Here is a 14,066-nt window from a genome sequence, read left to right on the forward strand (position 1 = left end):
GTGAAGTAGCATCTCTTGGTGGTTATAATTAGAACTTACCAAATGACTAATGATGTTGAACATCTTTCCATGTGTTTGTTGGCTATTTGTATATCTTCTTTAGGTAAATATTCAAATATTTTGATATTTTTTTGTTGTGGTAACATTCATATAACAAAAAATTCACCATTTTAAAGTGTACAGTTCAGTGTTATTTGGTACTTCTACAATGTTGTGCAACTCATCATCACTAGTTCCAGAATTTTTTGATCACCCCAAAAGGAAACCTCATGCCAATTAACTACTTATTTCCTATTCCCTCTCCCTGCTCCAGTCCCTGAAAATCACTACTCTACTTTTACTCTATGAATTTGTCTATACTGGGTATTTCATATAAATGGAATCATACAATATATGGTCTTTTGTTTCTAGCTTCTTTCACTTAGGATAATGTTTTCTTAGTTTATACATGTTGTAGCATATATCAGCACATCATTTCTTTTGGTGGCTTAAAAATATTCCATTGTATGGATAAACCACATTTTGTCCACCTTTTCATCAGTTTATGGACATTTGTGTTGTTTGCAACTTTTGGCTATTGTGAATAGTACTGATGTAAATATTTGTGTTAAAAATTTTGTTTGAATATCTATTTTCAATTCTTTGTGGTATATACTTAAAAATATGGAATGCTTCACAAACTTGCTTGTTATCCTTGTGCAGGGGCCCTGCTTATCTTTTTTTTATTATTCTGGTTTTAGTACATGTGCTGCAAAAACATTTTTGCCAAATTTTTAATTGGGTCATTTGTCTTTTTATTATTGAGTTGTAAGAGTTCTTTACACATTCTGGATACAAGTCCTTTACTAGATATATGATTTGCACATATTTTCTGCCAGTCTGTGACTTTTCTTAAAATTTTTAATGGTGTCTTTTGAAAAGAAAAGTTAAATTTTGATGTCAAATTTATCAATTTATTTTCTTTTTAGATTATGCTTTTAATATGGTATCTGAGAATTCTGTGTCTAACCCAAGGTTATAAAGATTTTCTCCTGTGTTTTCTTCTAAAAGTTTTATTGTTTTAGCTCTTACATTCAGATCTATGATCTGTTATGAGTTAATTTTTAGGGGTGGTTTGAGGAAAGTGTCTAAATTAATCTTTTTGCCTGTGGACACCCTATTGTCTCAGTGCCATTTATTAAAAAGATTATTTTTTCTCTATCCAATTGCATTGGCATCTTTGTGAAAAATCAATAAAATATAAATATACTGGTTTACTTCTGTACTCTCAATTCTGTTCTATTAATACACGTGTCAATCTTTATTCTAGTACCACACTGTCTTGATTATTATAGTTTTGTAGTAGGTTTTGGAATCAGGAAGGTTAAGTCTTCTGATTTTGTTCATCTTCTTCAAGACTGTTTGGCTATTCTTGGCCCTTTGCACTTATATATAAAGTTTGGAATCAATGTATCTATTTTTTGCAAAAAATGCAATTGGTATTTTTATAGTAATTCCAGTGAAGTTATTGACCAATTTGGGGAGAAATGCCATCTTAACAAAATTGGGTCTTCCAGTCCATGAACATAAAATTTGTTTCCATTTATTCATATCTTCTTCAATTTCTTGCCCCAATATGTAAGAAATTTTTAATTTTTAAAAAAATTAAAAATCATCAAAGCGAATCAATAGCAGGTTTGAGCAGGTAGAAGAAAGAATCAGTGAACTTGAAAATAAGTCAATAGAAATTAAGCCACCTGAGCATCTGAAATTTAAAAAAACAGGGCATGAGAAACCTGTGAGTTCCAGAAGATGAAGAGAGAGAGAAAGGGGCAGAGACAATGTTTGAAGAAATAATGGCCAAAAACTTTCCAAATTTGTTGAAAAATGTTACTTTATGCATCCAAGAAGATAATGAACTCCAAGTAGTTAGACTCAAAGACATCTTGGAATAGAGATAGTTTTACTCTTCTTTCCAGATGTCTATTTTCTTCTTGCTTGATTACACTGGCTAGAATGTTGAACAGAAGTGGTGAGAGTGGCAATCTTTGTGTTGTTCCCTGTCTTATGGGAGTCATTCAGTCTCCCACCATTAAGTTTATTATTAGTGTTAGGTTTTTCATAGATTATAGTTCCACTTTTTTGAGAGTTTTTATAATGAATATGTGTTGGATATTGTCAAATACTTTTTCTACATTTACTGAGATGATAATATTTTTTTAAAAATCTTTGTTCTATTAATATAGTGTATCAAATTATTCAATTTTCAGGTGTTAAATCAACCTCATATTCCTGGGATAAAAAATCACTTTGTTATGATTTTAATCATTTTTACATGTTGCTAGATTCAGTGTACTTAAATTTTGGTGAGTATATTTTGTATCTATAGTCTTAAAGGCTACTGGTCTGTAGGTTTTTAAAATATCATATCTCTTTGTGTGGTTTTGGTATCAGGGCAATACTGGCCTCATAAGTTGCTCTGGGAATTGTTCACTCTATTCTCAGGAAGACTTGTGAAGGATTAGTCTAACTATTTCTTTAAATGTTTTATTGCATTCACCAGTGACCTCATCTGGGCCTGTGCTTTTTTGTGTGGGATGATTGTTAATTATTAATTCAATATCTTTACTTCTTATAGGTCTATTTCAATTTTCTATTTCTTTCTGAGTCAGTTTAGATTATTTGTGTCCTTCAAGGAATTTGTCCATTTCATTTAAACTTTTTTTTTCATTTTTTGTTGTGGTTTTTGAAAATATATAGATCATGAAAAATGTTACATTAAAAAAATATAAAAAGTTCCACATACCCCACACCCTACCCCATCCACTGCTCCCACATCAACAACCTCTTTCATCATTGTGGCACATTCATTGCATTTGGTGAATACATTTTGGAGCACTGCTGCACTGCATGGATTATAGTTTATATTGCAGTTTACACTTTCCCCCAGTACATTCAGTGGGTTATGGCAGAATATATAATGTCCAACATCAGTCCCTGCAATATAATTTAGGACAACTCCAAGCCCTGAAAATTCCCCCACATCACATTTCTTCTTCCCTCTCCCTGCCCTCAGCAGCTACCATGGCCACCTTCTCCAGATCAATGCTACAGTTTTCTCCATGATTAGTCACAATAGTTCTATAATAGAATAAAAGTAAGTCCACTTTAATCCATATTTTATTCCTCTATCCTGTGGACCCTGGGATAGTGATGTTCATTCCACCTTTATATCTAGAGGGGACTTAGAACCACATGGTTGATGGATGTGATTCTCCTGCTTGGAGTTGTGGGCACTCTCAGTTCCCTGGTGTGGTGGTTGACTGTCTTCACCTCCCTGTTAGTTGAACTGGGTAAGTCCAATGAACTTAGTAGTAGGAATTGCAACTCTGCTGATGTTCAGGGCCCAGCTGGCACATGGCCAACCCAGAGATTCAAGTCTCCTGGGTATACACTAACCCCAGTGCCAACCACAGGTTCAGTAAAGGTGACAGAATGGCATGTGTAGAAAGATCACATCTGAGTCCAACTCCATCTCACTCAGGAGCACAAATTCCAAAGTAGGGCCCACTGGTAAGGCACTGAACTCCAGAGTCAACTGCCATGACCACAAAACCTGTGTGTCTCCATAGACCTCAGGAGCACCAGTACCTGGGATTGTATCTACTTTGGCTGTCTCTGGGATCCTGCTGAGGCATGTGTAAGCATGAACCCTCTGATGACCTCCCGACTCTTTCTTGAAAACTTTTAGCCATATAAGCTCAATTGTCTTTACCAATTCCCTCTTTACTCAAGGTCTTTTTCTAGTTGCATCACCAGTTAGTGATTGGTAGTAATCCCTTGTTGCCAGGGAGGTTCATCCCCAGAAGTCATGTCCCACATTGAGGGGAAGGTAATGCATTTACATGCTGAGTTTGGCTTAGAGAGTGGTCACATATGAGCCTCACAGAGGCTCTCCAGAGGTAACTGCACCTGTAGGCCTAGTTCAGATTTCAGGCACGCAGGCTCATAAGCATAGTCATCAAAATCAAGGGCTCTTCATTGGAACATCCTTTTTCACTGGTCTTTGCCCTTGCACTTGGGGGGTTGTTGCTGTTCCATTGGGGAATGTCCAGAGCTCCCCTGTTTAGGAATTCAGCACTCCCTCAGTTGTCATTTGTAACTGTAACTATTATGAAAAAACCCAAAATATATCTGAACATTTTTATATACCCTATATACATGCCCTGGAGAAATCTCTCCCAAACATGTGGCCCCCATCAATAACTCCCCACAACAGTGTTCCTCCCCTGCCATAGTTGAAACAGTCTGTGTTCCACAACTTCTTAAAAAATGAAACCTAATATATTGCCAAATTCAATTAATAGGAAAATGAAATAGTAATTATAGATTTAAAGTTTAGAAATAGAATACATACTAATTTAGAAAAACTAAAATAAAGTAAAAATAAATTGGGGTATTAAAAAATGAAAAATATAAAACTTTGTTTTTGACATTTTGTCTTTCATCACTGTAAAAATTTGTCCTGTATATACAGTGGCAAGGCAATTTCTTTCATTTCTTCCTCAGTGTCTACACCCATTATTTTTCTTTCTAGTTTTAAATTTTGCCTTCAAAAAAGTTTTAGATCACAGTAAAGGTACATATACAATATAGGGGACCCCCATATATCTAACATCAAACCCATTTCCCCCTTTCCCAGCAATGATATTTTTACATGTTCATGTTATATTTGCTGCAGCTGATGTACAGATGTTGAAACATAGCTATCAAACATTGTTCCATTTTGGCTTACATTGTGGTTTATATTTTAGACTGTACAATTTTCTAAATTTTTAGTTACATTATGGTTTACATTTTAGCCTATAGGCTTTTTTACATTTTTGGTGAAATTTAACATGTCCTATATCCATCGTTGCATCACTTGTGGAACACTTCCATTGCCCCTTCCCCTGTTACCCTGCTTCCATCTATTCTATTCCTCTCTCCCCCTCCCCTCAGTGTCCACAGTGAAAACCAAGCTTCACTGCTTGAAGGACCAGATTCACAGATACTTGCAGCAAAGCTGAGGGCTTGACATACTAGACTGTCCTCCCCTATTGGGAGCCACCAATTCTTTTGAGAGACACAATTCCCTCTTTTTGAGAACATCAGGCCTCATCAGGATGTGGGTACACCTTATCACTCATTGTATTGGTCTCCACCCAATGATATAACACCCTATGACAAGATGAGCACTCACATATTCCCTAGAAGCCTGCCCCTGTGCCAGATGCTCCCCCTTAAGCATGTTAAACAGGTCATCCTTCCTTATATTTTCTAAGGAGTTCTCTCAACATTTTAGTTTCAACCACATACCTGACCATCTCTCATGGTCAGCTGTTCCCCCCAGCCCTGCCTCCAATTCCTTGGGCCATCTGATGCATCCTCCCATCACTAGCCCCCCTTAAGCTTGTAAAGCCCCACCCAAATGTATCCCTATGCCCCTGTCTTTTCCCTTCCCTGTACAAATACTTACTTCCATTTTATCATAGATTTCACCCATGTAGGAGTCAGCTGATAACATTCCTCTACCCCCCAATTTCCTGTAAGCCTATCTTCCAGTCTCTAGCTCTCTGAGACAGCTTTGTTTGCTTATTTCATATCAGAGAGGTCATATAGTATTTGGCCTTCAATGCCTGGCTTGCTTCACTCAACATAATGTCCTCAAGATTCATCCATGTTATCCCATGTGTTTATACTGTATTCCTTCTTATAGTTGAATAGTATTCCATTGTATGTATATACCACATTTGTTTATCCATCCATCTGTTGATGGGCATTTGGGTTGGTTCCAACTTTTGGCAATAGTGAATAATGCCTCTAAAACACTGGTGTGCATATATCGGTTTGTGTCCTTGTTTTCAGTTCTTCTGAATATATACTCAACAGTGGAATGGCTGTATCATATGGCATATCTATAGCTACTTTTTAAAGAAACCACCAAACTCTCCACCAGAAGAGGATCCTTCTGCATTCCCACCACCAGTGTATGAGTGTTCCCATTCCTTCACATCCTCTCAAACACTTGTAGTCTTCTGTTTTTTTGATAGCCACCAGTTTTATGGGAGTAAGATGGTATCTCATCATAGTTTTGATTTGCATTTCCCTAATAGCTAGCGATGTTGAACATCTTTTCATGTGATTCTTAGCCATTTGTATTTCTTCTTTGGAGAAACATCTGTTCAAATCTCTTGCCAATTTTTAAAATGGGTTGTTTGTCTTTTTATTTTTGAGATATAGGAGTTGTTTATATGTGCAGGATATTAGTCTCCTATCAGATATTTGGTTACCAAATATTTTCTCCCACTGGGTGGGTTGTCTTTTCACTTTCTTGAGAAATGTCTTTGAAGTGGAAAAAGCTTTAATTTTGAGGAAGTCTCCTTTATCTATTTGTTCTTTTGCTGCTCGTATTTTGAGTGTGTAGTTCATGAAGCCATTTCCTATTACAAGGTCCTGTAGATGCTTCCCCACATTATTTTCCAAGTTCTTTATGGTCTTGGCTCTTATATTTAGGTCTTTGATTCATCTTGAGTTGATTTTTGTATAAGGTGTGAGATGGTAATCCTCTTTCATTCTTTTGCATATGGATATCCAGTTCTCCAGGCACCATTTGTTGAAGAGGCCATTCTCTCCCAGCTGAGTGAGTTTGGTGGCCTTGTTGAATATCAGATGACTGTATATGAGGATCTATATCAGAATTCTCAATTCGGTTCCATTGGTCAGTGCATCTATCCTTGTGCCAATACCAAGCCATTTTCACAACTGTAGCTTTGTAGTATATTTTGAACTCAGGTAGTGTGATTCCTCCAATTTTCTTTTTCTTTTTCAATATGTCTTTGGCTATTTGGGGCCTCTTTCCTTTCCAAATAAATTTCAAGTTAGTTTTTCTAGTTCAGTAAAAAATGCTGTACTGATTTTTATTTGGATTGCATTTAATCTATAGAGCAGTTTGGTTAGCACAGACATCTTAATATTTTGACTTCCTATCCATGAACAGGGAATATTCTTCCATTTATTTAAATCTTCTTTGATTTCCTTGAACAGTGTTGCCTAGTTTTTTGTGTATAAGTCTTTTACATCTTTAGTTAAACTTATTACTACGTATTTGATTTTTTAACTTACTATTGTAAATGTTATTTGTGTCTTGATTTCCTCCTCTGATTGCTCATTATTGGTATACAGAAATGCTACTGATTTTTGCCCATTTATCTTGTAACCTGTGAATTTACTGAACTCATTTATAAGTTCTAGAAGGTTTGTGGTAGACTTCTCAGGGCTTTCTATGTATAGGATCATGTCATCTGCAAATAGTGAAATTTTGACTTCTTCCTTTCCAATTTGGATGCCTTTTATATCTGGTTCTTGCCTCAGTGCTCTAGAAAGTACTTCTAATGCAATGTTAAATAAGAGGGATGATAGTGGGCATCCTTGTCTTGTTCCTGATATTTGAGGGAAAGATTTTAGGATTTCACCATTGTAAATGATGTTAGCTGCGGGTTTTTCATACATACCCTTTATCATGTTCAGAAAGTTTCCTTCTATTCCTATCTTTTGTAGTATTTTTATCAAGAAAGGGTACTGTATTTTATCAAATGCTTTTTCTGCATCTATAGAGATGATCATGTGATGTTTTTCCCCTTTGATCTGTTTATGTGGTGTATTACATAAATTGATTTTCTTATGTTCAGCCATCCTTGCAACCCAGGAATGAAACCTAATTAGTCATGGTGTAAACTTTGTTTTATATGTTGTTGAATATGATTAGCAAGTATTTTGTTGAGGATTTTTGAATCTAGGATTACTAGAGCGATCGGTCTGTAATAATCCTTTCTTGTGGTGTCTTTGGCTTTGTTATTAGGGTAATGTTGGCATCATAGAATGAGTTAGGCAATGTTCCTTCTATTTCGATTTTTTGGAAAAGTTTAAGCAAGATTGGTGTTAGTTCTTTCTGGAATGTTTGGCAGAATTCACCTGTGAAGCCATCTGGCCCAGAGCTCTTGTTAGTTGGGAGGTTTTTAATGACTGATTCTATCTCTTTACTTGTGATTGGTTTGTTGCAATCTTCAATTTCTTCTTTTGTCCAAGTAGGCTGCTTATGTGTTTCTAGGAATTTGTCCATTTCATCTAAATTGTCCTTCTTGTTGGAATATAGTTTTTCAAAGTATCCTCTTATGGTAGTCTTTATTTCTGTGGGGTCAATTTGGTGATATTCTCTTTTCATTTCTTTTTTGTATATTTGCATCTTCTCTCTTTTCTTCTTTGTTAGTCTTGCTAAGGTTTGTCAATTTTATTGACCTTCTCAAAGATCCAACTCTTTGTTCTGTTTATTTTTTCTAGCACTTTCTTATTTTCTGCTTCATTTAGTTTTGCTCTGATCTTTATTATTTCTTTCTTTCTTTCTTCTTCCTTTGGGATTAGTTTTTTTTTCCACTATTTCCTCCAGGTGTTCAGTTAGGTCTTCAATTTTAGCTCTTTCTTCTTTGTTGATGTATGAATTTATGGCTATCAATTTCCTTGTTGGTACAGCTTTTGCTGCACCCCATAAGTTTTGATATGTTTTGTTATCATCTTCATTAGTTTCAAGGTAGCTACTGATTTCTTTTGAGATTTCTTCCTTGACCCACTGTTTGTCTAAAAGTGTGTTGTTTAACTTCCATATCTTGGTGCCAAATCTGGATTTCTGGCCCTTGCAGATTTCCAGCTTTATTCCATTGTGGTCAGAGAAATTATTTTGTATGATTACAATCTTTCTGAATTCTTTGAGACTTTCTCTGTAGCCTAGCATGTCGTGTGTCTTAGAGAATGATCCATGTACTCTTGAGAAGAATGTATATCATGCTGTAGTGGGGTGTACTGTTCTGTATATGTCTATTAGGTCCAGCTCCTCTAATATATTTTTCACAGTCTTTTTTTCTTTATTGATTCTCTGTTGAAACGTTCTGTCCAATGGTGATAGTGGTGTATTAAAGTCCTACACTATAACTCTAGAGGCATCTATTCCTTCACTTAATTTTTCCAGTGTTTGCCTCACGTATTTGGAGGTGCCCTGGTTAGGAGCATGAATGTTTATGATTGTTCTTTCTTCTTGAAAGATTATCCCTTTCACTAATATTTAGTGTCCATCTTTGTCTCTCACAATAGGTTTGCATTTAAAGTCTATTTTTCCTGATGTTTTTATAGCTACTCCTGCCCTTTATTGGCTATTATTTGCCTGTAAGATTGTTTTCCAGCCATTTGCTTTCAACCTCCTTGAATCCTTGTGTCTAATATGTCTTTGTTGTAGACAGCATGTAGTTGGGTCATGCTTCCTTATCCATTCTTCTAATCTGTGTCTCTTGAAGGTGAGTTTAATCCATTGACATTCAGTGTTATTACTCTCAAGAAATTACTTATATAAGCTATATTTTCTTTGGATTTGTGTTTGTCATATTCTGTTTGATTTTCTTTTTCTGTTTTTGTCTTTTTAGTTGCTCTTACACTCTCCTCCAACTCTGTCTCTCTCATTTTTTTCTTTCTTCCTGCAGCACTCCTTTTAGTATTTCTTGCAGGGCAGGATTATTGTTGGCATATTATCTTAGTTTCTGTTTATCTGTGAATATTTTGAACCGTCCATTATTTTTGAATGCTAGCTTTGATGTGTAGAGTATTCTTGGTTGGAAATGTTTTTCTTTTAGTATCTTGACTATGTAATACCACTTCTTTATTGAGTCCATGGTTTCAGATGAGAAATCAGTACTTAATCTTATGGAGCCTTCCTTGTATGTGATGGTTCTCTTTTCTCTCACTGCTTTCAGTATTTTCTCTTTGTCTTGAGCATTGGATAATTTGACAAGTATATGTCTTGGGGTAGGCCTGTTGGGATTTATGCTTTTTGGGGTATGTTGTGCTTCCTGGACATGTACATCCATCTCCCTCAATATGTTTGTGAAGTTTTCAGCCTTATTTCCCCCAACACCCATTCTATCCCTTCCCTCTCTCTTCTCCTTTTGGGGTGCTTATAATGCATATTTTTGCACATTTTGTGTTGTTATTCAGGTCCCTAAGTCCCTGCTGGATTTTTTCTATCTTTTATCAATCAATTCTACTATCTGTTTGATTTCAGATGTAATGTCTCCTACATCACTAGTTCTTTCCTCTGCCTGTTCAAATCTGCTGTTATTTGCTGAGAGTGTATTTTTGATTTCTTGGATTGTGTTGTTAATCACCGTCATATTCATTATCTTTTTTTAATGTTTACAATTTCTTCTGTATGTTCTCCAAGTGTTTTCTTAATATCCTTAATCTCTTCCTTCAATTAATTAAATTGGTCCATGATATATGTTTTGAGAGCTTTGGTTAGTTGTTCGATGTTCTGCTCCTCTTCGTGGTTTTTAGTTTGTTCATTAGTTTGGGCCATGTTTTCCTGATTATTGGTATGGTTTGTAATTTTGTGTTGCTATCTGGTCATCATTTTATTTTGATGGGTATATTCAGTTGATTATCTTCTCCATCTATTCTCAGCGTTTATTTTGATGTTGTTTTGGTGTGTGTGTTAAGTCTTCTCTTTGACACTTTGTTCTTCTTATTCTATTTCCTTTTTGTTGTCTAAGTTCCCTTGAAAGAAAATATTAAGGTCAGGGAAAGCAAAAGGGGTAAGAAAAGAAAAAGTGTAATAGTAGCACTGATAGTTAATGTTAGCAGAAGAACCATGTGAGATATGTACAATGAATATTAAACTCATGTAAGTTGTGTAGAGTTATAACAGTAAAAAAGTGGAGTACCTACAATGAAATGGTAAACCAAATGTGGGGAAGAATATTGTATGAATTAAAAGGCCAGTGTGGTCAAGAGAGAGGGAAAGAGAAAAGAAAGAATAGCATAAAGAGTGAATAAAAGAAAATAGGATAGAGTTTTTAGAAATAAAAAGTCAGAAAAATTGGGGTTAAACTAAGAGAGGTGGAATGCAAGAGAAACAATTGATGATGGAAGATAGAGAGATATAAAGGAAAAGGGTTAGTTTTGGTATCCAAAATCAGTACACACAGAAAAGAGGAAATTGAGGATGAGGAATCACAGCAAATAAGAAACACTGCCTGCAGTACTTAATAGAAAAAAAAAGAAAAAAGTAAAAAAAGGGAAATAAGGGAAAAAAAGGAAAAAGAGAGGGGCAAAAAGCAAGCTAGGAAAAAAAAACAATAAAAAAGGGCCATGGGGGGATAATGGTGAAGGAAAGACAAGAAAACAAACCAACAAAAAATATCAGACATGGCCTCAAGCAAGGAATCCTCTTTGCAATTGAATAAACTGCTTAGGAGTCTATCCTTCCTCCTTTCTCCCTTCCTCACTTCCCTCTCTCCCTGGGCAGTAGGAAGGCTGTGTGAGAGCTCCCCTTGGTGATTCAAATGGGTCCCTGGTGAGCCAACTCACCACAGAAAATAATGACTCTTCGTTTCCTTGAGAGAAAGCACCCACACCTTGCCAGGAACCCTAAATATGCTATTGGAAGCCCAGAAACACGTCCTACTATCCCACTCCCTTAGGTGTGCTCCAGAGGACTAGTTAATTTTCTGACTCCACCTTTTCCCATGCCAAATTTCCCTATCCCAGTGCATTTAGGTAAATTGAGCTTTCTTAGCAGATTCACCTCTCCTCTCTTCCTAACTTCTCCCCAAGCCAGCTTGTATGCTCCTCCAAAAAAAGGGGGGACCAGAAAATTGAACCTGCACCCCTCGGGTCCCTCAGCACCCCTCACTAGAACCCTCCCACTCTCAGATTTTGTCTGAGACCAGAGGGCTAGGGGAATCCCAGAGTTTGGGTAGTACTTGGTTTGGGAACGCAGCCTTGGGAGAATGTGGGCTCATTGTACGTGGGAAACATAGGTTATGGGGAATGTGGGGTTTGGTGAACCCAAGGTTTAGGGAACACGTGCTTGGTGATCATGTGTTTGGGGAACATGGCACTCGGGACCACCACCATGTGACCGACGGTGTTCAGGGAATGCTGTGGCTATCCCCTAGGGGAAGGGTTTTGCCTTCCCACACCTTCAGGCTTTAGTGTCAGAAACCCACGGTTTTCCCTTGAGCCAGTACTCCTTTCGTCGCAGTCTCTCCAGATTGATGTCCAGACACCCCCTGCTTTGTAAGTTCCTAAAACTGCTCTTTCAGGCAGGATTCTGTCCCCATTCAGCCAGTTTTTTGCAGGAGAGATGATGAGGGTGCACTCATTTGGACACCATCTTGCCCTGCCCCTCACTTAAATTGTTGAATACTTTGGCCTACCCTTGTCTGAATTATTCCAATTTAAGCATTCTAACTTCTGTAAGGCCAGTAGTGATGACCTCTCTTTCATTTCTGAATTTGGTAATTTGCATTTTCTCCCTTTTTCCTTGGCCAGTCTAGCTAATTGTCTTAGTCTGCCAAAGGACTGCCCATTCAAAGTACCAGAAAATGTGTTGGCTTTTATTAAGGGGATTTATTTGAGGTAAAAGCCTACCATACCAAGGTTGTGAAAAGTCCAGGTGAAGAAGACACCATAAGAGGTACTTTCTCATCCAAGTCAGCTGTCACACGATGAAGATGGTAGGCTCTCTACCTGGTCTCTCCTTCCCCTTTGGGCTTTCTTTTAGTGGTTTACCTGTTCTGCTTTCTTCCAGATTTCAGCTACAAGCTGCCTTAGGGTTTGTCTCTTTGGGCTTCCTATATCAGTCTTGGCTATTCCATGCTCTTCCAAATTTCAGCTGTAAACTATCAGGGAAGTGGCTCCTCTGATCCAAGGGCCTTAACTAGTTTGAGCCTTCTTTTTGTCACACGGTAGGATAAAAAATGACAGAGCTCTCCCTTCCTGTGTCTGTCTCAGTCAGTCTTTCTCTGTGCTTCCATTTATATAAGACCCAGCAAGAGGGTGGAGACCCAACCTGAGTTATGTCTTACTGATGTAGCCCAATGAAAGCCCTAAAGCAATTTTATCAACCAATCTAACTACAGGTCCCCAGCTGAATTTAATGTGATCAAAGGTTATCACACCCAGAGGAACAGATTAGTTTACAGATGTAATCTATCTCTTTTTGGGATTCTTAAAATAATCTCAAACTTCGACTCTAATGTTTTATACTGTTGACTGCATCAAAGAACCAACATTTGGTATCTTTTATTTTCTCTATTCCTTTTCTGTTTTCTATTTCATTGATTTCCACTGTAATATGGATTATTTCTATTGTATTCTTGTGTTGGGTTTACTTTGCTCTACTTTCTCTCATTTATTAAGTTGGAAGCTTAGGTTATTGATTTGAGATCTTCTTTGAAAAAATACAGTTTTCTATACATCTCATAGGGTTTGGTAGATATTTTTTTCGTTCATTTCAAACTATTTTCTAATTTTCCTTGCTTTTTTTCTATGACCCATTGGTTATTTAAAAGTGTGCTCTTTAATCTTCAAATCTTTATTAATTCCTCAGATTTCCTTTTATTGATTTATAATTTAATTTCATTGTGGTCAGAGGGCAAATTTTTTATTTTTATCAAACTTGTAAGCTTTTTGAGGCTTGTTTTGTGGCCTACCATAGAATCTGTAGCAGTTTGATATTATTGATGAATTCCATAAAGAAATACTGGATTATGTTTGTAAAGTGGTCTTTTCCTCTGTGTGTATTGAGTGTACTGGATTCAGAGGTTTTACTTTTACTTGATTAAATAATGATTCAGGCTTTGATTGGCCACATCAGTACGATATTACATCCTTACCCCCTTGGTGGGTGGGGATCCACAGAGAACTGCACCACAGAGAAGGGAGGTTGGAGATCTGAGCTGAAGCCCAGGGAAGTAAAAACACAGAACAGTTTGGTTGTGAGGGAAGACAAAAGACCCTGGGAAAAGAAACAAGCTGTTTGCCTAATAGCCTACAGCTGGTCTTGTGGAGGTAACAGAGCAGCTGAGCCCAGAGAAAGGCAAGCCCCAGGAAGAGAGGAATCCAGGAAGCCTGAACCCTTACAGATGTCAGCATGCCCTCTTGCTCCAATACACGTGGCAATTAACTTTGGTGAGGGAAGTAACTTGTGCTTTATGGCCTGG

At 36.9% G+C, this 14,066-nt stretch overlaps 1 non-coding gene across 1 annotated transcript; it reads right to left on the reverse strand.

Moving 5' to 3' along the window:
* Positions 1-657: 657 nt before the first annotated feature.
* LOC111763057 (U6 spliceosomal RNA) lies at positions 658-760 on the reverse strand. The gene has a single exon (XR_002796014.1). It is a non-coding gene; the product is annotated as a U6 spliceosomal RNA (small nuclear RNA).
* Positions 761-14,066: the final 13,306 nt, after the last annotated feature.

Source organism: Dasypus novemcinctus, chromosome X (genome assembly GCF_030445035.2).
Source record: "Dasypus novemcinctus isolate mDasNov1 chromosome X, mDasNov1.1.hap2, whole genome shotgun sequence".
In the NCBI taxonomy this organism is placed as follows: domain Eukaryota; kingdom Metazoa; phylum Chordata; class Mammalia; order Cingulata; family Dasypodidae; genus Dasypus; species Dasypus novemcinctus.